Below are 26518 nucleotides of genomic sequence, written 5' to 3' on the forward strand. Positions count from 1 at the left end.
TCCACTTATCTTTGCCTTCTTCGAAGTCGGGAAGTTGGTGAGCCATGATCACCTTGGTTTCTCGGTTCTGCGTGGGTTCCGGTTCAGCGTCGACTTTCACTGCATGGGCAATGTCCATCTTCGTCGCCACTGTAGCATAGCCATGGCGTGCTCGCAATAACGCCAGACCAGTGAAGCATCAGCGTAGTCAGTAGAACAAAATGAACGTTTATTCAAAGGTATAGAGCGTACTTATAAGCAGCCGAGTGGCAGGAAGATAGAAAGGAGCACGTGTTAGTAGTGATAGTCCGAACTCGAAGGATCGCCAGATGAGGCGATAAAAGGTGCGCGCACTTCGAAAATGCGTCAAGTTGCAACAGCTGGATAACGTGCTTCCTGTGGTGGACACGTGTAAGCACGGAAAAGAGTTTATTTAAAAAACAGAATACAGTCAGTGGGACGAAAGTCTCTGTTTACTTGCAGAGAATCATGCCAGGAAAAATAGCTATTTTCAGAAGAGTTCTTTTGTGTGGTGTATCTTTCTATCACCTGCACATCGAAAAAAGATAACAACGTATTTATAAAAAAGGCCTCAAGGCGCGTGTCCGAACTGTCTTTTATTTAAGACCGGACACAATTAGAAGAGAAGGTAGAATTTCGTACGATCCTTTTCGGTTTTTCACGTTCTTTCTGTGGTGGACACGTGTAAGCACGGAGAAAAGTTTATTTAAAAACAAAATACAGTCAGTAGGACGAAAGTCTCTCTTTACTTGAAGAGAATCATGTCAAGAAATATAGCTAATTTCAGAAGAGTTTGTTTGTATGGTGCATCTTTTTCTTGCATCCACACTCAAGAGCAGATAACAACCTATTTATGGTAAACGCCTCAAGGACGCTTGTCAGAACTGTCTCTTATTTAAGACCGGACACAATTACAAGATATGTAGAATTTCTTGAGATCCTTTTCGGTGGTTGAGGTGCTTTCTGTGGTGGACACGTGAAAGCACGGAGAAGAGTTTATTTAAAAAACAGAATACAGTCAGTGGGACGAAAGTCTCTGTTCACTTGCAGAGAATCATGCCAAGAAAAATACCTTTCTTCAGAAGAGTTTATTCGTATAGTGTATTTTTCTCTCACCTCCACATTGAAAAACAGATAACAACGTTTTTATAATAAACGCCTAGTAAGAATTCGATGCCAACGATCGATCGATTGGTTCGTTGAAATTCACCCCCACCGTCGGGGTCCGAGACGCACCATCAGAGACGGTCTGCACAGGTGGCTCAATGGGTTACTTAGGTTCGAAGGACAAAGCCGCTGCAGTAACGAACGAACAACAACTTGTATTTACAGATAAAATTACAAAGTTTGGTAACAAGATTGCATAGTTTCAACATTACATCGGTTACAAATTATTACACTGGTTTGGACCACATAGGGCGACCATATTTCGGCAGAGCCGATGGTGCTTGAACGATGGTTGAAGCAATGAACGACAATCTTGTGGGCATCCTTAAGGAGTGTGCAATGGAAGTCGGTGGTAACTCCGTTAGGCAGGATACCAGCAAACTATCGCAGGAGACGAAAGATCTGATCAAGTACCGCCAATGTATGAAAGCATCTAACCCCACAGCTAGAATAGAACTGGCCGAACTTTCGAAGTTAATCAACAAGCGTAAGACAGCTGACATAAGGAAGTATAATATGGATAGTATTGAACATGCTCTCAGGTACGGAGGAAGCCTCAAAACAATGAAGAAAGAACTAGGAATTGGCAAGAATCAGATGTATGCGTTAAGAGACAAAGCCGGCAATATCATTACTAATATGGATGAGATAGTTCAAGTGGCTGAGGAGTTCTATAGAGATTTATACAGTACCAGTGGCACCCACGACAATAATGGAAGAGAGAATAGTCTAGAGGTATTCGAAATCCCAAAGGTAACGCCGGAAGAAGTAAAGAAAGGCTTGGGAGATATGCAAAGAGGGAAGGCGTCTGGGGAGGATCAGGTAACAGCAGATTTGTTGAAGAATGGTAGACAGATTGTTCTAGAGAAACTGGCCACCCTGTATACGCAACGCCTCATGACCTCGAGCGTACCGGAATTTTGGAAGAACGCTAACATAATCCTAATCCATAGGAAAGGGGATGCCAAAGACTTGAAAAATTATGCACCGATCAGCTGACTGTCAGTTGCCTACAAACTATTTACTAAGGTAATCGGAAATAGAATCAGGAACACCTTAGTCTTCTGTCAAGCAAAGGACCAGGCAGGATTCCGTAAAGGCTACTAAACAATATATCATATTCACACTATCAATCAGGTGATAGAGAAATGTGCGGAATATAACCAACCCTTATATATAGCTTTCTTTGATTACGAGAAAGCGTTTGATTCAGTCGAAACCTCGGCAGTCATGGAGCCATTACGGAATCAGGGTGTAGATGAGCCATATGTAAAATACTGGAAGATATCTATAGCGGCTCCACAGCCACCGTAGTCCTCCACAAAGAAAGCAACAAAATCCCAATAAAGAAAGGCGTCAGACAGGGAGATACGATCTCTCCAATGCTATTCACAGCGTGTTTACAGGAGGTATTTCGAGACCTGGAGTGGAAAGAATTGGGGATAAAAGTTGATGGAGAATACCTTAGCAACTTCCGATTCGCTGATGATACTGCCTTGCTTAGTAACTCAGGAGACCAACTGCAATGCATGCTCACTGACCTGGAGAGGGAAAGCAGAAGGGTGGGTCTGAAAATTAATCTGCAGAAAACTAAAGTAATGTTTAACAGTCTCGGAAGAGAACAGCAGTTTACGATAGGTAGCGAGGCACTGGAAGTCGTAAGGGAATACATTTACTTAGGGCAGGTAGTGACGGCGGATCCGGATCATGAGATGGAAATAATAAGAGGAATAAGAATGGGCTGGGGTGCGTTTGGCAGGCATTCTCAGATCATGAACAGCAGGTTGCCATTATCCCTCAAGAGAAATGTATATAATAGCTGTGTCTTACCAGTACTCACCTACGGGGCAGAAACCTGGAGGCTTACGAAAAGGGTTCTACTCAAATTGAGGATGACGCAACGAGCTATGGAAAGAAGAATGATAGGTGTAACGTTAAGGGATAAGAAAAGAGGAGATTGGGTGAGGGAACAAACGCGAGGTAATGACATCTTAGTTGAAATCAAGAAAAAGAAATGGGCATGGGCAGGACATGTAATGAGGAGGGAAGATAACCGATGGTCATCAATGGTTACGGAATGGATTGCAAGGGAAGGGAAGCGTAGCAGAGGGCGGCAGAAAGTTAGGTGGGCGGATGAGATTAAGAAGTTTGCAGGCATGGCATGGCGACAATTAGTACATAAGCGGGGTTGTTGAAGTATGGGAGAGGCCTTTGCCCTGCATTGGGCGTAACCAGGCTGATGATGATTATTATTATTATTATTATTATTATTATTATTATTATTATTATTATGATGATGATGATGATGGTGGTGGTGGTGGTGGTGGTGGTGGTGGTGGTGGTGGTGGTGGTGCTTAGCACCGAAGCCAGGTCCAGACCTCCCCTTCGGAGCGCTGCGGCCGCATTTTCTAGACGTCCCGCAACGCTCCGCCCACAATCTTTGCTGTCGAATTGCCGCCGGGTTGCGTCCCAACTGCACAATCCGTTCACCAATCACTGCGTTCAGCAGAACTTGCGTGCGTGATTGGCCAGTCGAACAACCATTAATCTAAGAACATCTTTTTAGTACTGTTCACAGTGTAGAATCCTCACCCGAAATACACAATATACAACAACAAAGGGGTGAGGATCATGCCAGCTGTACACATCGCAAGTTCCGAGCAACGGCTCACGAGCACAGCCGGCGCAACAAGCACTGACCAACAAAATACATTCACTAAACCCAAAAGCCTGGGAACGTCGGGACCATGTTTTCCAGTGCTCGAACACGTGCGCGACGCGACCGGATTACAAGAACCCGCAAGCAATGCGGCGCCATAAACAAGCAATTGTTTGCAAGCCAAACTGTCACAGAGGAGCCCGGCATAATTGTCCACCCGCCGAAATCGGCCTCGTGTCCGGACCGTAAGCCGAAGAAGACGTTACCACGGCGCCTCGGAACCGAGACAAAACCACAGGCTCTTTTGCGGCTCAAGGAATCCGTACGTCCGTCAGCGCGGTGCAAAGCCATAAAAAGTAATGAGGCTGGTGCCCTGCTTGGGGCCGCGCGATCTCCGTTGCGCGCGGCCAGACCCGAACCAAGCATTCGTAAAGGGCACCCATCAGAGCACCGCGGAAGTCAGACGCGCCCGCCCGTTACGGCGTTTGACGCCCAGTCGGGGAGACCCCAGCTGGGAAGGAGTTTACCCCCGCCAGCCGGCCGCACGCAAGGAAAACGCCTGCGGGAATTCCCAGGAAGCGGAATGCGACGGGGGTCCGAAGCTCCCTTTTTTACTGTGATGCGCGACCGCTAATGTGGCGCTGGTGGTCCTCTGCTCTCCCCGAACTGTGCGGCAGCCATGGGTGCCGACAGCACGGTTACTCTGCTTGCCTGCAAGGCCCCGCTGTGGGTCAACCGTTGACAGCCATTACTCAAGTGTGGAGACAAACTCGTCGAGACGCATGCCCCCTGCCCAGATTCGCCCGCGCCGTCCGTTTGGGTTTGTTTTGCAGCCGCACGTAGCGGGGCTTACACCCCCCACCCAAGACGAGACAACAACTCGCTTACAGTGATGTCGAAGCATTAACCAAAACAAAAGCATGCTGCGTGTAAACTTGTACATACGCCGCATCTGGACATGACAAATAAAAGTTACCAGCCAAGCTTAGGCACCACGTTTTAATGATGGTCTGAGTTCGCACACGTAGCAAATGCGTGAGCCGCGCCTTGCTCATCACAGTAAGCCACGAAGAACAAGGTACAGCGCTGGCTCGCTTACTGAAACAACACAAATAAATGCCAGCCCTTTATGAGGAGCGCTGTACGCGGCACATTCCGTAGAAAGTGTGAACACATGAATAAGTTTCACACTAAAATAGGTACAACCAAGACATACACAAAGCAAATACACAAACGAAACAAATAGTAAGGCTTCCCTGACGCAACAGGGCTCGCGTCATGAAACTATAATATGCAGTATCGTACTAATATGAGCCGGAAGGTCACTGTCAGCCTCTAGTTTGGGAGGAAAACATACAAACATACATCATTGAGCTTAGACGACGACACTCGCCAAAACAAACACACTAATAGAACAAGGTACACACAGAAATGCGGAAGCACGAGTTCATCGTCCAAGGTCGTCTGTGTGGTTACCGCAGTCATATCACATTACACCACACTTGTTCCCTTGTCTCCACTGTTCGTCTCTGCGGGTTCCCTGTCTTCTACATCCTTTTCCCAGCAATGGTTCGTCAGACGCGAAAGTGCATCTCCGTTAGTATGTGCGATTCGCGTTCTGTGTCGCACCGCTACATCATAGCGCTGTAGCGCTAAAGCCCAAAGCGTCAGCTTTGCTCCCTGAGGCGTGGACTGAGTGAGCTACGCAAGAGGGTTATGGTCGGATACTACAAATATTTTCCTGCCAAACACCCACGTGTCAAATTTTTTGAGACCCCAAATGACGCGGAAGAAGAAGACGCAAAGTGCGGATCTGTGTCGCGTCGGCTCCGCAGATTTTGAATTATTCTCGGCATACATTCGAAGAATTCACCGACGCCTTATTATCGAGAAGGAAGTGCAAGTTCCACGGACCACCCTGATATCATTCTCAAGTAGGTGGACCGTTTATTTTCGGCACATCGACCACTTTATATAGCGCCACGCCGACACGGCCGCTAAGCCTGACCCAACGAAGCTGGTGGCTGGAGCCCTGGTGGCTGGAGCCACGCCTCTTTTCGGGTTAGAGCTGCAAGATGGCAACGGTGAGCGTCGAAGGGGATGATATACCGAGAGAAGAGTATGAGGACGAAGCAGGTTGGCGTGTTGTGAAGAGAGGAGGATGTGCCAGTGAGCGGACAAAATCTCACGGAACCAAGGATCAGGCAGCGCGCTTCTCCAGCGAGAACGCATTCAATAATAGGTGGAACAAGGGACAAAAAGCAAGACAAATCATGGCGGCAAGCAGGATGCCCAGTTTGCCGAAGGCGGAGTACAAGATAATAGTGCACCCACGTGACAGCTTCAAGGTCACCGACTATGGGATCAATCGCCTAGAATGCTGTGTCGCCAACGCCGCGGGAATCCCCAGGAAGGAATCGGAAGATGACATGGTGTGTGCCAACTACAAACAGAACATTCTAGTGATCAGCACGCCATCGGAGGAGCGCGCCGAAAAATACAGGACTATCACTCGACTGAGGATGGGAGACAAGGAGTTCGAAGCCAACGCGTACGAGTCGGCTCCGGAGGATACATCTAAGGGAGTGATAAGAGGAGTAACGCACGAGGTGTCTCCTAGAGAAATAGTGGAGATGCTTGTAACACCAAGGAATCCGACGGTCCTCATGGCCAAAAGGGTGGGAAACACCACGAATGTCATCATCCTTTTCGACGGGCATCACGTCCCAAACTACGTGAGATACGGAAGGGCATTGGTCAAGTGTTCACTATACCGGAAGCAAATAGACATATGCTACCAGTGCGGACGCCTTGGACACAGAGCCGATGTCTGCCCGAACCCGAACAGCACGATATGCAGAGGCTGCGGCATGGAGAACCCGCAACAGGACCACGAGTGCGAAGCGAAGTGCCAGCTCTGCGGCAAAGACCATCCTACGGCGGATCGCCGATGTAATGCCAGATACAAGATACCGTATTTGGTAAAGAGGCGCCGCTGGGAGCGAGTCCGACGAGAGGAAGAAGAAACGATGTACCACGAAAGGGAAGCTGCAAGACTGTACAGGCCAGGACGGGAAGATTGGAGACAGCGGTCGGAATATCGGACAAAGGACGGATCTGGACTAGAAGATTTCCCCAAGCTCCAGGCAAGGGAAAGGGGCCGCTCGACGTCGAATAGAACCAGATCGAGATCGCGGTCCTGATCGAGATCCAGACCCAAGACCAGTAATACCGAATCTACCAGAGCACAGGGGGGAGGAAGATCGCAGAGCCCAAAAGGAAAGAGCAACGTCAACGACGCCGCGGGACCCTTACAGGTGAGCTGGGCGGACGCGGCTTCCGGGGCGCGTGCGAAGGCAGAGGCTGCTTTTCAAAATAGAGTTAAGACGCTAGAGAAAGAATTGGCGCAAATCAGGCAGAGCAATGTGGCGTTCATGGATGAAATTAAAAAACTCAGGCAAGAGAACGACCGTTTGAGGAACGGGAAACGCAACGAGGAAAGCTCGCGTGTTATAAGGGAGGAAAAAGAGACAGCAATGGAAGAGGACGTAGCCCTCACCGCCATTAAACGTAAGACCGAGAACGCTCCGATTAAAACCGGAGTAAAGAAACCCAAGCCAGCCACGACGCTCCAAGGAAGACAGGAGGAATTTGAACAGAAAATCGAAACCAGCATCAAACAGAACGAAACGAAATTGAAAACTAAACTAGAACAACTGGAAGTGAGGCTTGAGGCGAAGATAGAGGCAAAGATGGAGGCGCTAGGAAAGGCGATACTACAGCAATTGCAACAAATGATGGCTGACTTCGAAGCCAAACTAGCAATATGGGGACCGCAAACAAGTAGGGGGGGATCGGTTAAGACGGCCATTAAGCCGTACACTAGGCCCCCCGTACCCGGCGAGGGATTGGAGAACCTGTAACGCCGCCATGGACAGATGAATTAGATACACGATTTGGCAATGGAATTGTAGAGGATACGATCGAAAACGTTACATTCTGCAACAACACCTTGAAGACAAAGAAAACCCGGATATTATAATGATGCAGGAAACAAATGGGCTGGCAAAATTGTCGGGTTACAAGTCCTTTGGTAGAGCCGAAGGGGAGACGAAGGCGCTAACGACGTTGGTAAAGCGAAATCACTCGGTAGTTCAACACGACACGGAAGTTAAGTCAATCGATCACATTCTTTTAAAACTCATACCCATGCGGAAAACGAAGGACAGCCTCTTTGTATTAAATATTTATAGCAGTCCAAAGTGCAGACACCATAAATTTCGATCGCTCTTTAAAAAAACTCTAGCCATAGCGGACAACCGAGCGGTAGTGATCGGAGGCGATTTTAACGCCCAACACGCGGCATGGGGTTACAAAATCGAAACTCAAAAAGGCAGGAACCTATGGCTAGACGCGCAGCAGGAAGGCCTGACCCTCGTGACCGCCCCATCTGTTCCCACGAGAATAGGTACCAGCGTTTGCGCGGATACTGCGCCAGATCTAACATTCACCAAGAACATACGGGACGCGCAGTGGACAAATACGCAACACGACTTTGGGAGCGATCACAATATACTAGAAATAACGGTAAGGGCAGGACCGCGCAAGACAAAGGGTAGACCACTTAAGATTGTCGACTGGGACAAATTCAGGAAAATAAGGGAGGAGGCCGACGACACGACACAAGATATTGAGGAATGGACCGAAAAACTAAAGGGAGATGTGGCGGCATTACGAAAACGGTCCCGCCGGAGGCGCATCTAGAGAACGTAGACAGTAAGCTTCTACACATGTGGGAAGCTAAGGCCGGGTTGCAACGGAGATGGAAAAAACAAAAACACAACCGGACGCTTCGTAGAAAGATAGCCAAATTGAACAGGGACATAGAAAAATACTCCCAGCAGCTATGCAAACAACAGTGGGATGAAAAATGCAACAACATGGACAGTCAGATAGGAATGGCAAAAACGTGGAACATCCTTCGATATTTGTTAGACCCGGACGGGACAAAGTCGGCACATAGGCAAAATATAAATCGGCTAATACAAACGTACCGAGGGACAGAGCAGGACTTCCTCAAGGAAATCGAGAAAAGATACATCTCGCAAGTGCTGCCCGTCGTACACCCTGACTACACAGGGCAGGTAAATGACTAACTAAACAGCAAAATCGGCGAGTCAGAGGTCAGGGCAGCCCTGCAGAAACTCAATACCAAGTCGGCACCCGGACTAGACGGTGTAACGAATAAAACGCTAAGGAACTTGGACGATGAGTCTATAGCTAAGTTAACCGAATATATTAACGAATGCTGGGAGGCAGGGCAGATTCCGCAGCAATGGAAGACGGCACAAATCGTGTTAATACCTAAACCGGGCAAGCGACTGCAAATTGAGAACTTGAGACCCATATCTCTCACTTCTTGCGTGGGGAAACTCATGGAGCACGTGGTCCTAGCTAGGATGACCACCTACCTCGAAGACTGCGACGCGCTCCCGCCCACGATGATAGGATTCAGGAGAAACCTCTCAGCGCAGGACGCTCTGTTACAACTAAAGCATCAGATCATAGATGATTCGGGCAGATCGACAAAGGCAATTCTCGGGTTGGACCTAAAAAAGGCCTTCGATAACGTAACACATGCAACGATACTGGATAGAGTAGGCGAACTAGGACTGGGAAAACGCACGTACGATTATGTACGCAATTTTCTAACGGGCAGAAAGGCAAAGATCACGATAGCGGACCTAGTTTCAGAGGATATCAAGATAGGCAGCGCAGGTACGCCACAGGGCTCGGTCTTATCCCCGATGCTATTCAATCTGGCGCTTATCGGGCTGCCAGCCAAGCTACAAGAAATCGAGGGTCTAAATCATACCTTATACGCAGACGATATCACCCTATGGGTGAGGAACGGAAGTGACGGGCAGATAGAACAAACGCTTCAAACAGCGGTCGAAACAATCGAAAAATATCTAGAGGGGACAGGGCTAACATGCTCGGCAGAGAAATCGGAGCTGTTACTGCACAGACCGACTCGCAGAGGTCGCAAACCAGGCAACTACAGGGAAGAGCTCACCCATAGAGAGAAGATACAGTTAAAGGCGGCCGATGGGAAACCCATACCCAAGGTCGATAGGATCAGGGTATTGGGGCTCCTCATTGAAGCCAAGGGCAACAACGGAGAAACCCTCAGAAGACTGGAGGGAACTGTAGCGCAAATCATGAGGCTAATCAGAAGGATAACAAATAAACATAGCGGGATGAAAGAGGAAAACACGATCAGGTTAATACAGGCCTTCGTAATAAGTAGAGTAGTGTACGTAGCGCCGTACTTAAAATGGCAGGTCGCGGAAAAGATCAAACTAGAATGCCTCATTCGGAAAATATACAAACTAGCCATAGGACTACCGATCAGCACCAGCACGGACAAGTTGCTGCAATTAGGCCTAGACAACACTATAGACGAGCTCATTGAAGCGCAATGTACGGCACAATATGAACGCCTCTCTAAGACTAGAGCAGGCAGACACATCCTAGAGAGATTAGACATAGGTTACCACACACAGCATGGTGTCAAGGTGGACATCCCGAGAGCTACGAAGGAAAGATTGGTAATACCTCCCTTACCAAAGAACATGCACCCAGAACACAACGAGGACAGAAGAAAGAACAGAGCGAAGCAAATACAGAAGAAATTCGGCAGCGACAAGGACGCAGTGTCCGTAGACGCGGCTCGATACAGTCGCAGACGGGGATTTACAGCATCCGTAATCGATAGAGATAAACGGTGCAAGACATGCGCGACGATACGCACCACAAGTAACGAGATAGCTGAAGAAGTAGCCATAGCGCTCGCAGCAGCTCAGACTAACGCAACTGTGATAGTCAGCGACTCTCAGACGTCAATAAGAAACTTTGCCAAGGGCCGAATCTCCCCGGAGGCACTACGAATTCTTCTTGCAGGAGGGCAAAATTACAAAAGAAACAAATACATCACCTGGACACCCGCTCACACCCTCGCGGAGGACGGCAACAACGAGGCGGCACATGACGCGGCTCGAGGGCTTACGGACCGAGTCGCAGTCGCAAGTGACGCCCCGACACCCTCCGGACGTGACGGTGCGGTAAATGAGTGGGAGTGGGAGGACAGGATGACAACATATAATGACATTACGAAACATTATAGGTTACAGAGGTACATATTCCCGCGACCTCACGCAAAATTGACAAAAAAGCAGTCTGTCGCATGGCGGCAGTTACGAACTAGGACGTATCCGAATCCTGCGCTCTCGCACATCATATATCCGGATGTATATCCTACGGACAAATGCAAAACATGTGAATCCAGAGACACTCTGGAGCATATATTATGGGAATGCCGAGGGCTAAATAGCAATAAAGAAAACGCGGCCTCTAGCAACAGCCTTCGCACGCACTGGGAAGCCGCGCTGCTCAGCCCCGCCCTCGAAGATCAATTATGGGCCGTCCAGCGGGCCGAGGATGCCGCCAGGACCCAAGAACTCCTGGCCGTCACCTAGGCGGGCCTTTGGCCCTCCCCACCAACTCGCAGGGCACACAATAAAGTTCTTTCCTCCTCCTCCTCCCCAAATGACGCCAAATGGCTCGCGTTCAATCGTAGACCACCGCATCTGAGCGGGCGTGAAGCGGTGACTGGCAAAAGCAATGGGGCACTCTGTGCCATTGTCGGTCATCTGAGCTAGGCATGCCCCCACGGCAATTGCAGAGGCATCGGTGAACAGCCAAAATGGCATGCTTGAGTCTGAAGTCGCCAGCTCTACGGCACTGCAGAGAGCACCTTTGAGACTTTCGAAAGCCTCGTTGGCCTCAGGAGACCACGGAATGCGATTGGGAATGTGTTTAGCAGTCATTTGCGTGAGCGGCTTCGCTATGGCCGCGAAATTTGAAATGTGTCCCCTGTAATAACCACATAGGCCAAGGACGCTTCTCAATTCCTTTTTAGTACGCGGCACCTGCAGTCCCTTGATGGCTGCGAGCTTAGTAGGGTCCGGGCCATGCTTGCCGGAGCCTACCACATGCCCAAGATAGCGGATAGATCCATGGGCCACCTGACATTTTTCGAGGTTCGCTCCCAATCCCACTGGTGTAAGAGCTGAGAAAACAGCGATAAGGTGTCGGATATGTTCCTGTATCGACCTGCTGAAAACAGCGATGTCGTCCAAATATGCGCAGGCGTAGTCCTCGCGCTGTGCAAACAGCTGATTCATGCTCCTCTGAAAGTTAGCTGCAGCGTTCCTGAGACCGAATGGCATCACCCTCCAAGCGAATTGGCCCAAGTGTGACACGAACGCCGCAGCCCGCTGCCAGTCGTCCGCTAAGGGCACCTGCCAATAACCACGACGGAGATCAACAAGGGTAATATGGCTGGCCTGCCCGACGTTCATTATTAAATCCTGTGGGAATCCCATAGGAAATGCGTCTGGCTCGGTCATCGCGTTTAAGCTTCTATAATCAACACAAAGTCTCACTGTGCCGTCTTTCTTCGGGACGTACACCAACGGATGTGCAAAGGGGCTTTCACACCTATAGATTAGCCCTAATTCTAGTAGTTCCGATATTTGTTTGGAGACTTCGCTCTTCAGGGCTACCGGAATGCGATAGGGGTGGCAACGCTTTGGCGCGGCTCCTTCCATCAGTTTTATGCGGTGCTCGTTCACCCGCGCTATCCCAATTTCTGCCGTAAACAAGGCGGCGTGTGTCTGAAACACCTCATTCACTAACGCTCGCTCCGGCGGTTCCAAATGTGATATACAGTGTGCGGGTAAGAGGGCCGTAGTGCCGAGAACCCTACCCGGACGCGGCGTGTACTCCACCTCTCCAAACTCACGGTCGTCGTCGAATATAACGCCTATGCTAGCTACACGAGACGTATACGGTCTCAAGTGGTTCGCGTGAACGAGCATGCGCCTTCCTTCCGGGATTTCGATGTAATAAGTGTGCTGCCTGTACTTCTCCTTGACCGTGCAAGGTCCTAGCCACTTTGGGTACATCTTACCAAGGCGGTTACTATCGAACGCAAGCACCTGGTCCCCTACCTGAAATGCCTTTTCTTTCGTGCGGAGATTGTACTGAGTGGCATATGCGCTCTGCTGGTTGGTCGTAGTCAAGTCGGCCGGCTCAGCTGCTATCTGTAGCTGCTTTTTCAATTTCTGCATGTACTGCGAGGGTCTATCTGCGACCAAAGCGGGCACCTCCTGCTCCCCTGACCACGTTCGTTTTAATATGGCGAGTGGGCCGACTGGTTCTCTCCCATACATCATACGGAATGGCGACACGCCCGTAGTATCATGCGGGACTTCTCTGTAGGCCCACAACAGGAAGGGGACAAATTCATACCACTCTCTCCCCTGTTTGCTGATTACGTGAAACAGCATGTTTTTCAACATTCGGTTCCACCGCTCCACCGCTCCGTTGCTTTCCGGGTGGTCAGGTGTGGAAAAGCGAGGTGAACAGCCGAGACGCGAGGGAAACTAATTGGTGACAGAGGCGGTAAAATTCGTTCCGCAATCGGAAGAAACTACCTCTGGTATACCGGTTCTGCAAAAAAACTCCTAACATCGCGTCGCAGGTTGCCTTAGCTGTTAATGATGTGAGGCACACGACCTCAGGCCAGCGGGAGCAAAGATCTATAATGCACAAGGCGTTGCGATGGCCGTGACTGCTAGGCGGATCGATCCGCCCTATACAGCTAGGTTTACCTTCTGAAAAGGGTACTGCAGCCTTACTAGAGGCGTGATGGGCACTCGATGTGATTGACTTTTGTCTGCTCTGATTTGACACCCGTGGCAACTGTTGCAGAATGCCTGAACCTCTTTTTCGACACCTGGCCAAAAGAAACTAAGCTTAATCCTCGCTCTCGTCTTGCGACAGCCAAGGTGGCCGCCCCAGCATGACTCGTGGGCGAGACTAAGTACCTCAGCGCGCCGCGTCGTAGGTGAAACTAGCTGTTTTACCGGCTGTCCCAATACGTGGTCGCGGTGGTAAAGCAGACCATCAATCACGATCATGCCACCCCTTCCTTCTTCCGCATTTTTCCAGGCCCTGCTGAGAGTGGCGTCACTCTTTTGTTCCTCACGTAACGTCACGGCATCACCCTTCACTGTATCGGAGCTACTATTGGATTGTTCTTGTGCCCCTTCCTCGTTCGGATGCAGCGCATTGGCCTCGCTCGCACCGGTAACCGGGTTTTCGGGATCAACCTGTCCCCCATCCGGTCCTATGGCTGTAACCAGCTCTTCGCTGCTGCTCGGCGGGAGTTTTTTGGTGGGCAGCTCGCAAGCCTCGTCCCGACCCTGCTGGAGCGCGCTCCAGTCCTCTGCTGAGAGCAGGCAATCCGCGCTCACGCTCAGTCTATCCGTGAGTGCGCACAATACTGGCGTCGCCTCCTCCACTTTGGAAAACACGGGTTGGCCCTGTTTTAGTGTCAGTGGTAGCGCCACGAGTTTCGCTTCAACTCGTTCGCCAAAGGCTGCGCGGATATTTACACTGCCATGCGACTGTGCTAATTCCGGTAGTGCGGCACTTTCGCAAACTACAGTTATCTCGGCACCCGCATCCTCTATTGCCTTCATTGTTCGGCCCCTACAATAGAGAGCTACACACAACAAGTGGTCACCCGCAGCTGGGTCCTCTAGCGCGACCCGAGCGGTGAGCCTCTCTGGCTGTTCCTGCTCGGCGGCCGTCTGCGCCAGCCTTTTGCGGATGCGCGGACAATTTGGTCTAATGTGCCCGGCCGACCCGCACTCAAAGCAAATTGTTGGCCTCCGCTGTCCTGCGGATGGACACGGGGATTTTGGTTTTGTCCTCAAACCAAACCACTGCTGCTGCGGTTCTCAATTGCGATTTCTGGGTCCTTACTGCTGGCACCCCGGGGTTGCCCCTTAGGTAGGTCCACGCGGCCGTGAGCGTCCTCAAAAGTTTGCAAAAGTCTAGCAATTTCGGACGCCTTGTACCACCCTGCACCTTCTTGCAGCCTGACGTACCTGAGCGCCTCTTCCGACAAAACTGTCTTCAGCTCGTCAGCCACCAAGAGTTCTAGCAGCTCCGCGAAATTTGGCACGTCCCTAGATGCCACATAAAAATTTAGGTAACTGGCAAGATGAGTCGTGAAACTCTTCCACGTCTCGGTCTTCCGCTTCCGTACCCCGAAAAACCTTTTTTTGATATTCAAGGGGAGACAACTGCAGCTCATCAAGGACGACTTCCTTTAAAGCTTAATAATCATGGTGCTGTGCGGGAGTCAGACGTGTTGACAGGTACTCAATGCGCTCCGCTAGGAGCGGAAAAACTATCTGACCCCAACAGCTTCGCGGCACCTCGTAGGCCTCCAAGGTGTGCTCTACAGATTCGAACCAAATGGGGACCTCGGCGTCTGTGGGAAATTTGGGGAAAGCAAGAACTAATAATTTTGAATATTTACGCCATTCCGTGTTTCTGTCATTCTCAAGCGCTCTGACACTGCCGTCTCGACCACTCGACGGTGATGCTGTACGTGCCCTGGCGAGCTCCACTTCAAGGGCGAGGCTCCGGCGACGTTCCTGAGCCATCTTTGGTCTAAACTCCATCTCCCGCTCAGACAGAAAGGGTTCGCTTCCGCCATCACTGCTAGCCCTCTCCCTCTGACCATCCTCATCGTCCCGGTGGTTCTGCATGATGATTAACTTCGAAGCCCCGCAGTGACTGAACAGTAAGAGGAAAGGAAACTCACGTTTCAGACTGGGATCACTGGTGGACGAGGGTCGAGGTTTTCCTGCGTCGCTCTCGCTCGGGCTGCTTCCTTGCTGTGGTTCAGTCGGCGCCTCGACATCTTACTCGCTGAGGTGCGTCGCCTAGCGATGTCTCGCTGTTGGGCTTCCTCCTCCAAGGCTTGAGCCAATTGCAGACACCGGAGGTGAAGCTAGCTGTTGGGATGCCACTCTGGCAGATGTACCGCTTTCTTCATAGCGTTTAGCTGGTCTTCCGAACCTATCCTGCCGGCTGCGCCAGTAAGAATTCGATGCCAACGATCGATCGATTGGTTCGTTGAAATTCACCCCCACCGTCGGCGTCCGAGACGCACCATCAGAGACGGTCTGCACAGGTGGCTCAATGGGTGACTTAGGTTCGAAGGACAAAGCCGCTGCAGTAACGAACGAACAACAACTTGTATTTACAGATAAAATTGCAAAGTTCGGTTACAAGTTTGAATAGTTTCAACATTACATCGGTTACAAATTTTTACACTGGTTTGGACAACATAGGGCGACCCTATTTCGGCAGAGCCGATGGTGCTTAGCACCGAAGCCAGGTCCAGACCTCCCCTTCGGAGCGCTGCGGCCGCATTTTCTAGACGCAACGCTCCGCCCACAATGTTTGCTGGCGAATTGCCGCCGGGTTCCGTCTGAACTGGACAATCCGTTCACCAATCACTGCGTTCAGCAGAACTTGCGTGCGTGATTGGCCAGTCGAACAACCAGTAATCTAAGAACGTCTTTTTTAGTACAGTTCGCAGTGTAGAATCCTCACCCGAAATACACAATATACAAGAACAAAGGGGTGAGGGTCATGCCAGCTGTACACATCGCAAGTTCCGAGCAACGGCTCACGAGCACAGCCGGCGCAACAAGCACTGACGAACAAAATACGTTCACAAAACCGAAAAGCTTGGGAATGACGGGACAATGTTTTCTAGTGCTCGAACACGTGCGCGACGCGACCGGATTACAAGAACCCGCAGGCCATGCGGCGCCATAAACAAGCAATTGTTTGCAAGCCAAACTGTCACAGAGGAGCCTGGGATAATTGTCCACTCGCCGAGGTCGGCCTCGTGTCCGGGCCGTAAGCCGAAGAAGACGTTCCCACGGCGCCTCGGAAGCGAGACAAAACCTCAGGCTCTTTTGCGGCTCAAAGAATCCCTACGCCGGTCAGCGCGCGGTGCAAAGCCATAAAAAGTAATGAGGCTGGCACCCTGCTTGGGGCAGCGTGACCTCCGTTGCATGCGGCCAGACCCGAACCAAGCATTCTTCAAGGGCACCCATCAGAGCACCGCGGAAGTCAGACGCGCCCGCCCGTTACGGCGTTTGACGCCCAGTCGGGGAGACCCCAGCTGGGAAGGAGTTTACCCCCGCCAGCCAGCCGCGTGCAAGGAAAACGCCTGCGGGGATTCCCAGGAAGCGCAATGCGACGGGGGTCCGAAGCTCCCTTTTTTACTGTGATACGCGACCGCTAATGTGCCGCTGGTGGTCCTCTCCGCTCCCCGAACTGTGCGGCAGCCATGGGTGCCGACAGCGTGGTCACTCTGCTTGCCTGCAAGGCCCCGCTGTGGGTCAACCGTTGACAGTCATTACTCAAGTGTGGAAACAATCTCGTCGAGACGCATGCCCCCTGCCCAGATGGCCCGCGCCGTACGCTTGGGTTTGTTTTGCAGCCGCCCGTAGCGAGGCTTACACGCCTCAAGGTCGTTTGTCGGAACTGTCTCTTATTCAAGACCGGGCGCAATTACAAGATATGTTGAATTTCTTCAGATCCTTTTCGGTGGTTCAGGTGCTTTCTGTGGTGGACACGTGTAAGCACGGAGAACAGTTTATTTAAAAAACAATATACACTCAGTGCGATGAAAGTCTCTGTTTACTTGCATAGAGTTCTATACCAGTAAGCTATCGCAGGAGACAAAACATCTGATCGAAAAACGCAAATTTATGAATGCCTCTAACCCTGCAGCTAGAATAGAACTGCCAGAACTTTCGAAGTTAATCAACAAGCGTAAGACAGCTGACATAAGGAAGTATAATATGGATAGAATTGAACATGCCCTCAGGAACGGAGGAAGCCTAAAAGCCGTGAAGAAGAAACTAGGAATTGGCAAAAATCAGATGTATGCGTTAAGAGACAAAGCAGGCAATATTATTACTAATAAGGACGAGATAGTTCAAGTGGCTGAGGAGTTCTATAGAGATTTACACAGTACCAGTGACACCCACGAAGATAATGGAAGAGAGAATAGTCTAGAGGAAATTAAAATACCGCAGGTAACACCGGAAGAAGTAAAGAAAGCCTTGGGAGCTACGCGAAGGGGGAAGGCAGCTGTGGAGGATCACGTAACCGCAGATTTGTTGAAGGATGGTGGGCAGATTGTTCTAGAGAAACTGGCCACCATGTATGCGCAATGCCTCATGACTTCGAGCTTACCGGAATCTTGGAAAAACGCTAACATAATCCTAATCCATAGGAGAGGGGACGCCAAACACCTGAAAAATTATAGACTGATCAGTTTACTGTCCGTTGCCTACAAAAGATTTACTAATGTAATCGCAAATAGAATCCGGAACACCTTAGACTTCCGGCACCAAAGGACCAGGCAGGATTCCGTAAAGGCTACTCAACAATAGACCATATTCACACTATCAATCAGGTGATGAAAAAATGTGCGGAATATAACCAACCATTATATATAGCTTTCATTGATTACGAGAAAGCGTTTGATTCAGTCAAATCCTCAGCAGTCATGTAGGCATTGCGAAATCAGGATGTAGATGAGCCGTATGTAAAATTACTGAAAGGCATCTATAGCGGATCCAGAGCGACCGTAGTCCTCTATAAAAAAGCAACCAAATCCCAATAAGGAAAGGCGTCAGGCAGGGAGATGCTCTTCAATGCTATTCACAGCGTGTTTACAGGAGGTATTCAGAGACCTGGATTGGGAAGAATTCGGTATGAGAGGTATTGGAGAATACCTTAGTAACCTGCGATTCGCTGATGATATTGCCTTGCTTAGTAATTCAGGGGAACAACTGCAATGCATGCTCACTGACCTGGAGGGGCAAAGCTTAAGGGTGGTTCTAAAATTAATCAGCAGAAAACTAAAGTAATGCTTAACAGTCTCGGAAGAGAACAGCAATTTACAATAGGCAGCGAGGCACTGGAAATCGTAAGGGAATACACATACTTGGGGCAGGTAGTGACGGCGGATCCGGATCGTGAGACTGAAATAATCAGAAGAATAAGAATGGGCTGGGGTGCGTTTGGCAGGCATTCTCAGATCATGAACAGCAGGTTACCATTATCCCTCAAGAGAAAAGTTTACAACAGCTGTGTCTTACCAGTACTCACGTACGGGGCAGAAACCTGGAGGCTTACCAAAAGGGTTCTACTTAAATTGAGGACGACACAACAAGCTATGGAAAGAAGAATGATAGGTGTAACGTTAAGGGATAAGAAAAGAGCAGATTGCGTGAGGGAACAAGTGCGAGTTAATGATATCTTAGTTAAAATCAAGAAAAAGAAATTGACATGGGCAGGACACGTTATGAGGAGGGAATATAACCGATGGTCATTAAGAGTTACGGAATTGATTCCAAGGGAAGGAAAGCGTAGCAGAGGGCGGCAGAAAGTCATGTGGGAGGATGAGATTAAGAAGTTTGCAGGGACAACATGGCCACAATTAGCACATGACCGGGGTAGTTGGAGAAGTATGGGAGAGGTCTTTACCCTGCAGAGGGCATAACCAGGCTGATGATGATGATAATAATCATGAGCCTGGTTATGCGAAACAGATAACAACTTATTTAGAGTAAACGCCTCAAGGACGCGTGTCCGAACGGTCTTTTATTTAAGACCGGACGCAATTACCAGAGAAGGTAGAATTTCTTACGATTCTTTCCGGTGGTTCACGTGCTTTCTTTAGTGGACACGAGAGAGCACGGAGAAGAGTTTATTTAAAAAAAGAACAGAATACAGTCAGTAAGACGTTAAGTTGCAGAGAAGCATGCAAGAAAAAGAGCTTTCTTCAGAAGAGTTTATATGTATTCTGTATCATTCTCTCGCCTCCACATCGCAAAACAGGTAACAACGTATTTATAATAAACGCCTCAAGGATGCTTGTCAGAACTGTCTTTTATATAAGACCGGACGCAAGTACAAGAGAAGGTAGAAGTTTTTACGATTCCTTTCGGTGGTTCACGTGCTTGCTGTGGTGGACACATAAGAGCACGGATAAGAGTTTGTATAAAAAATAGAATACCGTAGTGAGAGGAAAGTCTCTGTTTTCTTGCGCAGAGTTTCACATTGCAACCATACGCGCAAACGCTTCCAAATCTCTTGGGTATATTCGCCGCAACTTGCGTAATTGCCCGTCTAACATCGGTAAATTACAATTCGTATCATTTGTACGCCCTCAGCTCGAGTTCGCGTCCCCTATATGGTCTCCCTACCATGAATACCTAATCCACATGTTAGAAGCCATGCAAAACCGAGCTAGTCGATTTAATTCCCGAAATTACAGCAACCAGTCAAGCATTACTCAAATAAAACTTGACCTTTCCCTTCAATCACTGAGTAGCCGACGTGACATAGCACTCCTGTCCTTGCTCCATAGATATGTTCACCAAATCAAGCCACCAAACGTGCCACTGCAACGCGCGTCTTGCACATCACAATGACTTTATAATGATTTAAGCCTCACTCGCATTTCTGTCAACACTAACGCATTTAACTTCTCGGCTTTACCACGAGCAATTCGGTTATGGAATTCGCTTCCTAACAGCACTGTCGCTCAAATGAGCAATGATAAATTCAGACAACTACTGAACCTACAGTCTTCATCATAACAAATATATTCATCTGTGCATATGTCATGTCATATAATACGTGACTTTCTTGTTAGTGTGGTTTTAATTTTGCTTGCTTTATGTACACGCGCTATGTACGTTATTTTGCGCAATTGTTTCATCGCCTTTTATCTTAGGGTGAATTGCACTCTTCATTCCTTTCCCGATAACTCTTTGTATTGATTTAGCGTTTTTTTAACACTGTTTTGGAAGCATGTGATCATTATAAACATTTTTAAGTCTCACATTTTTTAGCGCTCATATGTCTGTTTTCTCTTGTCATTTGTTCAATGACGCCCCCTTTACTCAATGCTCCCCTTAGGGCCTGTAACGTACTTTGAAATAAATAAATTAATTAATCATGTCAAGAAAAATAGCAATTTTCAGAAGAGTGTTTTTGTATAGTGTATCTTTCTCTCGCCTCCACATCGAAAAACAGATAACAAAGTATTTATAATCAACGCCTCAAGGACGCTTGTCAGAACTGTCTTTTATATAAGACCGGACGCAATGACAAAAGAAGGTAGAATTTCGTACGATTCGTTTGTGTGGGTCACGTGCTTGAATTGGTGGACACGTGACAGCACGGAGAAGAGTTTGTTTTAAAAATAGAATACAGTAGTGAGAGGAAAGTCTCTGTTTTCTTGCGCAGAATTTCACATTGCAACCATATGCGCAAACGCTTCCAAATCTCTTGGGTATATTCGCCGCAACTTGCGTAATTGCCCGTCTAACTTCCGTAATTTACCATTCGTATCATTTGTACGCCCTCAGCTCGAGTTCGCTTCCCCTATGTGGTTTCCCTATCATGAATACCTAATCCACATGTTAGAAGCCATGCAAAACCGAGCTAGTCAATTTAATCCCCGAAATTACAGCAACCAGTCAAGCATTAATCAAATAAAACTTGACCTTTCCCTTCAATCACTGAGTAGCCGACGTGACATAGCACTCCTGTCCTTGCTCCATAGATATTGTCACGTGGTCGTGACGTCAAAGAACACAGTAGCGATACTGTGAAAGGCAAAAACTAGCTTTTATTGGGCGAACCTGTGGCCACAAAACAGGTTACACTTAAAGCACACCGAGAGCGGCGAACACAGTCGGCGATCGTCGTAAATCTGATCAGCGGGTCAAGCGCGTCGGCTTATATAGAGCAGTCGTCGAATGTTCCAGACTAATCGTTCGGACCCGCGTTCCTTACACAAAGTTCTACACCATTCGCGTTACGCGATGAAATCAGATAACACAAGGTTCGGCGACAGCAGACAGCCGGGTAGAAGCATCGATAACTTTCCAGAAACGTCGGATACATGCAGGCGCGTCCCTCGCTGTGCGATTACAGTTGTTAAGCGGCGAAACGTGGTCGCCCGATGAAGATAAGTACACGTGTCACTACCCCCCTCCTAAAAAGCATCGACCCGATGCTGCAAACAAACGAAGGTAATAAACAAAAGCACTCGTAGCAAAGAAAAGAACAAAAATGGCGAAGTTCGTCAGCGTCCGTAAAAGGGTTCAGGGCGCACCACGTGGACCACTTCAGATCGTGCGCGGCGCCGCTGTGAATGCGAAATGCCGTCTGGCACGACCTCATAGTCCAGAGCGCCAATACGTCGGATGACCTTGTAGGCTCCGAAATAGCGTCGGAGTAGTTTCTCACTGTGTCCTCGTCGGCGTATCGGGGTCCAGACCCAAACACGGTCGCCAGGATGGTACTCGACGAATCGTCGTCGGAGGTTGTAGTGTCGGCTGTCGGTCCTCTGCTGGCTCTTGGTTTGCAGGCGGGCGAGCTGTCGGGCTTCTTCGGCGCGCTGGAGATAGCTAGCGACATCAACATGCTCTTCGTCAGTTACGTGCGGCAGCATCTCGTCAATCGTCGTCGTCGGGTTCCTGCCGTAAACCAGCTCAAACGGCGTGATCTGTGTTGTTTCTTGCACCGCCGTGTTGTACGCAAAGGTTACGTACGGCAGGACGGCGTCCCACGTCTTGTGTTCGACGTCGGCGTACATCGCTAGCATATCGGCGAGGGTCTTGTTCTCGTGCTCCGTGAGACCATTCGTCTGCGGATGGTAGGCAGTTGTCCTCCTGTGGCTTGTCTGGCTGTACTACAGAATGGCTTGGGTGAGCTCTGCTGTAAAAGCCGTTCCTCTGTCGGTGATGAGGACTTCTGGGGCACCATGTCGCAGCAGGATGTTCTCCACGAAAAATATCACCACGTCGGCTGCGCTGCCTTTTGGTAGAGCTTTAGTTTCAGCATAACAGGTGAGATAGCCCGTCGCCATGACGATCCACTTATTCCCGGATGTTGATATCGGAAATGGCCCCAACAAATCCATCCCAATCTGCTGGAATGGTCGGCGAGGAGGTTCGATCGGCTGTAGCAATCCTGCTGGCCTTGTCGGTGGTGTCTTGCGTCGTTGACAGTCTCGGCATGTCTTGGCGTAACGGGCGACGTCGGCGGTCAGACGCGGCCAGTAATACCTTTCCTGTATTCTCGACAGCGTCCGGGAGAATCCGAGGTGCCCAGCGGTTGGATCCTCGTGTAGGGCGTGCAGTATTTCTGGACGCAGCCCTGACGGTACAACAAGAAGGTAGCTGGCGCGGACTGGTGAGAAGTTCTTCTTCACGAGCAGGTTGTTTTGTAGCTTGAACGAAGACAACGCGCGCTTAAATGCCCTAGGGACAACGTCGGTGTTCCCTTCCAAATACTCGAGGCCTTTTAGCTCCGGGTCGGCTCGTTGCGGTTTAGTGAAGTCTTCCGCGCTTATTATCCCAAGGAAGGCGTCGTCGTCCTCGTCATCTTGCGGCGCGGGATCGATGGGGGCGCGCGATAAGCAGTCGGCGTCGTTGTGTTTTCTTCCGGACTTGTATATTACCGTGACGTCATATTCTTGTAGTCTTAGGCTCCACCGCGCCAGCCGTCCTGAAGGGTCCTTTAAGTTACCTAGCCAACACAATGCGTGATGGTCACTGACGACTTTGAATGGCCTGCCATAGAGGTAAGGGCGGAATTTAGCTGTAGCCCAAATTATGGCGAGGCATTCCTTTTCAGTCGTAGAATAGTTGCTTTCCGCTTTTGACAGCGAGCGGCTAGCATACGATATCACCCTTTCAAGTCCTTCTTTCCTCTGGACTAGGACGGCACCGACGCCTAGGCTACTGGTGTCAGTGTGGATTTCGGCATCGGCGTCCTCGTCGCAGTGTGCGAGTACCGGCGGCGACTGCATACGTCGTTTGAGTTCTTGAAACGCATTGGCCTGCGGCGTTTCCCACTTGAACGCGACATTGCGTGAGGGAACAAGCGCGAGTTAATGATATCTTAGTTAAAATCAAGAAAAAGAAATTGACATGGGCAGGACACGTTATGAGGAGGGAAGATAACCGATGGTCATTAAGAGTTACGGAATGGATTCCAAGGGAAGGAAAGCGTAGCAGAGGGCGGCAGAAAGTCAGGTGTGCCTACTATAGGCGACAAAGCGCCTATAGGAGGCACACATGCCAAGGAATCTGTGCACTGCCTTTTTGTCGGTTGGCTGCGGGAACTTTTCGATGGCAGCTGTCTTCTGTGGGTCGAGGCGTACTCCTGATTTGCTGATCACGTGGCCTAGGAACAAAAGCTCACCGTAAGCGAAACGGCACTTTTCCAGCTTCAGAGTGAGCCCTGATGACTTGATGGCTCCTAACACTGTCGCAAGCCGCCTAAGTTGACCCTCGAAATTTCCGGCGAAGACAACGACGTCATGCAGGTAAACAAGGTACGTCTGCCACTTCACTCCGGCTAACACCGTGTGCATGACGCGCTGAAACGTTGCAGGCGCCGAGCAAAGTCCGAATGGCATGACCTTGAACACGTAGAGGCCGTCTGGCATGATGAAGGCAGTCTTTTCGCGATCTCTCTCGTGGACTTCTATTTGCCAGTAGCCAGACTTGAGGTCCATCGACGAGAAGTATTTAGCGCTGCAGAGCCGATCCAATGCGTCGTATATCCGTGGAAGGGGGTACACATCCTTCTTCGTGATCTTGTGCAGTCGACGATAATCGACGCAGAAGCGTAGGGTTCCATCCTTTTTCTTTACCAGGACTACAGGAGAGGCCCATGGGCTTTTTGATGGCTGGATGATGTCGTCGCGCAGCATTTCGTCGACTTGTTGCCTAATAGCTTCACGTTCTCGCGGCGAAACTCGGTAAGGGCTCTGGCGAAGTGGTCGAGCGTACTCCTCGGTGATTATGCGATGCTTGGCGACTGGTGTTTGTCGAATCCTCGATGACGTCCAAAAGCAGTCTTTGTATCGTCGGAGAAGACTTCTGATCTGTTGCTGCTTACTCATAGGAAGACTTGGATTCACGTCGAAGTCTGGTTCGGGGACAATTCTCATCGGGGTAGATGCGGCTGAATCCGAGAGGACAAAGGCATTGCTGGTTTCCACAATTTCCTCGATGTATGCGATTGTCGTGCCCTTGTTGATGTGCTTGAACTCTTGTCTGAAGTTGGTTCGCATAACTCCCGCTTGCCCTCCGTGGAGTCGAGCGATCCCTCTTGCGACGCAAATTTCACGGTCGAGCAGCAGATGTTGGTCGCCCTCGATGATGCCTTCTACGTCAGCGGGTGTTTCAGTGCCGACGGAAATAATAATGCTGGAGCGCGGCGGGATGCTCACTTGATCTTCAAGCACACTCAAGGCGTGGTGACTACGACAGCACTCCGGCGGTATTGCTTGATCTTGTGACAGCGTTATCAATTTCGACTTCAGGTCGATGACTGCGCCATGTTGATTCAGGAAGTCCATGCCGAGAATGACGTCTCGTGAACACTGTTGGAGGACAACGAAGGTGGCAGGGTAAGTCCAGTCATGAACGGTAATTCTTGCCGTGCAGATTCCAGTCGGCGTAATGAGGTGTCCTCCAGCGGTCCGAATTTGGGGGCCCTGCCATGCAGTCTTAACCTTCTTGAACTGGGCGGCGATGTGTCCACTCATTACGGAGTAATCGGCCCCTGTGTCGACTAAGGCAGTGACTGCGTGGCCGTCGAGAAGTACGTCGAGGTCGGTGGTTCTTTGTGTGGCGTTGCAGTTAGGTATTGGCGTCGGGTCACGGCTGCGTCGCGTTGAACTGAAGCTGGAACGTCGCGTCCTCAAGTCGTCTTTCATCGGTGTAGTCTTGGATTCCTGATTTCGTCGGGACGGCGGCGTGTCGTTATGTCGTCGAGGTTGTTTCCTCGGTGTCTTCGTCGGCGGCGGAGAATCTTCGTCAGTTCAACGAACAGCAACCGCACCTCCATCGGTTGCTGCTTTTAGTTTTCCGGTTATGGGCTCGCTGACCGGCCCCGGGCTGGGCCAGTGTATGGTCGGCGCTGCGGCGACAGGTAGCGGCCTGGTGATGGCGAACGCGACGGGCGTCGAGAGCTCCACTGAGTAGCGGCGATGTAATCGGCGATATCGCGGGGGCGTTCACCTTGCTGCGGGCGCGGAGCGTTCACGGCGAAACCTCGCAGTCCCATCTCGCGGTATGGACATCGTCGGTAAACGTGACCCGCTTCTCCGCAGTGGTAGCAGTGCGGGCGGTGGTCAGGAGCGCGCCAAATGTCCGTCTTCCTCGCGCAGGTGCGCTGGGCGACGGGTGGTCGTGCTGGCGGTGGCGGCGGCGGACGACGGAACTGCGGCGTGACAGGGCCCTGGCGCGGTCGCGGAGGGGGACCTTGACGGTGTGCGACGGCGGCGTAGGTCATCGCTTGCGGCTCAGGCTGGGGCGATACAGGGGATACTCCAAGTTGTTGTTGGAGCTCCTCACGCACGGCGTCGGCAATCGAAGCCACTTGGGGCTGTGATGGTGGGAACAGCTTTTGTAGCTCCTCCCGCACGACCACTCGGATAGTCTCGCACAGGTCGTTGGTGGCCAGTGATTGAACTCCGGCGTAGTTTGTCGAGTTCGTGCTGCTTTCGAATTGCCGGTTTCGCATCTCGAGTATCTTCTCGATGCTGGTGGCCTCGCGAAGAAACTCGTCGACGGTCTTTGGTGGGCTTCGAACCATTCCTGCAAAAAGTTCTTCCTTCACACCGCGCATCAGCAGGCG

This window comes from Dermacentor andersoni, unplaced genomic scaffold (genome assembly GCF_023375885.2).
Source record: "Dermacentor andersoni unplaced genomic scaffold, qqDerAnde1_hic_scaffold ctg00000039.1, whole genome shotgun sequence".
NCBI lineage: Eukaryota > Metazoa > Arthropoda > Arachnida > Ixodida > Ixodidae > Dermacentor > Dermacentor andersoni.